Raw genomic sequence first — 3,471 nt, forward strand, 5'->3', positions numbered from 1 at the left:
AAGGAAGATTTGGAACTTGTAGATCGAGTGGTGTTGGTTAATCAAGGCAAAGGTGGAGACTTCAGGTTGGATGAGAACGGTGTTTTGATGTTTCGTGATCGTGTGTGTGTGCCAAATGTACTTGAGCTTAAGAAGCAGATTTTGGAAGAAGGTCATAGAAGTAGTTTGAGTATTCATCCCGGAGCGACTAAGATGTATCAAGATTTGAAGAAGTTGTTTTGGTGGCCTGGAATGAAGAAGGATATTGCAGAGCTTGTGTATGCTTGTTTGGTTTGTCAGAAGTCTAAGATTGAACATCAGAAGCCGTCAGGTTTGATGCAACCGTTGTTCGTGCCAGAGTGGAAGTGGGATAGTATATCAATGGACTTTGTTGGAGCTTTGCCGAAGACTGCTAAGGGTTTTGATTCTATTTGGGTGATTGTTGATCGGTTGACGAAGTCGGCACATTTTGTTCCTATCAAGACCGGTATGTCTGTGGCGAAGTTGGCTGAGATCTACATTAAGCAGATTGTCAGATTGCATGGTATTCCTTCTAGTATTGTGTCGGATCGGGATCTGAGGTTTACTTCTAAGTTTTGGGAGAGTTTGCAAGTTGCTTTGGGGACTAAGTTGAGGTTGAGTTCCGCTTATCATCCCCAGACTGATGGTCAGACGGGGAGGACTATTCAGAGTTTGGAAGATTTGTTGAGGGCTTGTGTTTTGGAACAAGGTGTCAGTTGGGTTGAATGTTTACCGTTGATTGAGTTTACTTACAACAACAGTTTTCATTCTAGTATTGGAATGGCACCGTTTGAGGCTTTGTATGGTCGGAGGTGTAGAACTCCTTTGTGTTGGTATGAGTCAGGAGAGAGTGCTTTGTTAGGCCCGGAAGTTGTGAAAGAGACGACCGAGAAGGTTAAGATGATTCAAGAGAAGATGAGAGCGTCTCAGAATAGACAGAAGATTTATCATGATAAGAGGAGGAAAGACCTTGAGTTTCAGGTTGGTGATCATGTATTCTTGAGAGTGAATCCTGTAACCGGTGTTGGTCGTGCTTTGAAGTGTCGGAAGTTGACTCCTCGTTTTGTTGGACCTTTTGAGATTGTTGAGAAGGTTGGGGTTGTAGCGTATCGGATTGCGTTACCGCCATCTTTGTCGAATCTTCATGATGTGTTTCATGTGTCTCAGTTGAGGAAGTATGTGTATGATGCGTCCCATGTGATTCAAGTGGATGATTTGGAAGTAAGGGATAATTTGACTGTTGAGACTTGGCCAGTGAGGATTGAGGATCGTGAAGTGAAGCGTTTGCGTGGCAAGGAGGTCGTTTTGGTTAAAGTGATTTGGGTTGGACCGACCGGTGAGAGTGCCACTTGGGAATCGGAGAGTAGGATGAGGGTTGCGTATCCAGAGTTGTTTCCTTCAGGTAATTTTCGAGGGCGAAAATTCTTTTTAGTGGGGGAGAGTTGTAACAGCCCGATTTTCGTTAGTTTTATTTTATTATTTATTTATGTGTGATATATGTGCTCTCATGTGATTATTTGCCTCTGTGTGTATTTTTGGTTGGGAATCGTAGAATTCGGTGTTAGAAGGGTATTTTAGTCATTTTGGACTTAGGGGCATTTTGGTCATTTTGAGGGCAGTGGCAATTTTGTAATTTTGCAGAAAGTTATTTTTTTAGTGTTTAGTGGAAGTTATTATTTTACCAAGTTACTAGAGAGGGTGTAGTAATTATTTTAATTACCGTTAAGTGACCGTTAGTGTTATATTTTACCGGTAAGTGAGTAGTAACATTTTTGAGGTTGAATTAGAAATGGGTTAGGCCCATTAAGGTTTGTAAGATAAGCCCATTAAGTGAGCCTTTATAAACTAATGTTAGTGAGAAGAGATAGGGTTACAACATTTTCATTTCATTTTTCATTTTAGAGGATAAGAGATAGAGGCTAGAGAGAAGAACAAGTGCAAGGGTTAGAGGCAAGAGGGATTCATCATCTAGGAGCTAAATTGAAGCTTGGGTTAGAGAATCTTGGTGCTAGAGGTAAGAGGGTTAGAATTCAACCATAATTCATAATTTTTCCTTTTTACCCATTTTGTGAAATTGATGAATTGAATCTAATTGTTGTAAATTCGTGCATAATTGTTGTTGTTATGTTTGATAACATGATTTGTGGGATAATTGTGTGTTAGTATGTGAATTAACATGTTGAAATGTAAAAATATGGGTATATTGTGTTCTTGAGCAAATTTGTTGAAAAATGAAGTTGTGGTGTTAAATTGTGCATGAATTCATGTTCATTAGTTGTTGTTATTGATTTGGTACATGCGATTGTTGGATTTATGCTTTGGGTGTTGATGAAAGTATTGTTGTGATTGAATTGTGGTGATTTCGCAATTTTTGGTGAAAATGGGTTGATAATGAAGAAGTTTGATTTTGATGATGTTGAATGAATTAAGAATATTGTTAGAATGATTAGAATGGTATGATTTTCTGTTTTAATCACTTGGTTTTGGAGAGAAATCATTTTGGGAAGAAAATGGGTTTTTGAGTAAAAGTTGTTTTTAAGAGCTTTTACAAAATAAGTCATTTTGGGATGAGTTTGATTAAGTTGTTTTAATGCTGAAATGTCAAGTTTTCAAGTGTGGTTTGTATGGTCTAAGTGTTAGGAATGCATTGGTGAAAACGGAACAGAAATCGGATTCGAAAACAAGATTTTATGCACGAAAACGTAAAATTGCATTTTTGCTGTACTGGTGGAATGACACGACCGTGTGTCTGGATGACACGACCGTGTCAGAGTCCCCTGTAAGGGATCACACGACCGTGTGTCCTGACGACGCGACCGTGTCAGTTCTGCAGAGTCCCAAAACCTTATTTTTTCGTATTTTTGTGTACTTTTAAGCATATTAATGGATTCCAAACACCTAACCTTATTCAATCAATTTATAAGTAAGCTTCTAAGAGTATCATAGCTTGGGTCTAACTTGGTTTTGTTTTGGAAATGAATTGGTTTTGCAAAATGATGCCAAGAGACGAACTTCGTGATTTTTGGGAATTCTTCATGTGTGGCCGATGAAATGCTTATGTAACCTCTACTGCACACACATGTGGACTGTGAGAATACAAGGCATAGGCTATTGAGCTTGTTTACTTGGTTTTGAATTAATTGTTCAATTAATTTTAAGTTATGACTTGGAGAGACGAACTTGACTAAAGATGACTTTTGAGAACCAATTGATTGTGAATCCTTTATGGGGAATTGTTATATGATATGTGAAGATGATTGGTGGTGCATTTATGTGACAACTTTATGTTGTGTGATTTTTGATGTTGTTGGTGATTGTATATGTGTTAATTGGTGATGAATTGTTGATGATTGCATATATACATGTATTGGTAATGATGAGGTGATTATTGTTTGTGTGAACATATGCATTTGTAGTTGAGTCATATGTTCATGCATTCATGACTGATGGTGGTGGATTTTATATCCAAGA

This window comes from Medicago sativa, chromosome 7, assembly GCF_051527215.1.
Source record: "Medicago sativa cultivar Bolivia chromosome 7, Bolivia_mono, whole genome shotgun sequence".
NCBI lineage: Eukaryota > Viridiplantae > Streptophyta > Magnoliopsida > Fabales > Fabaceae > Medicago > Medicago sativa.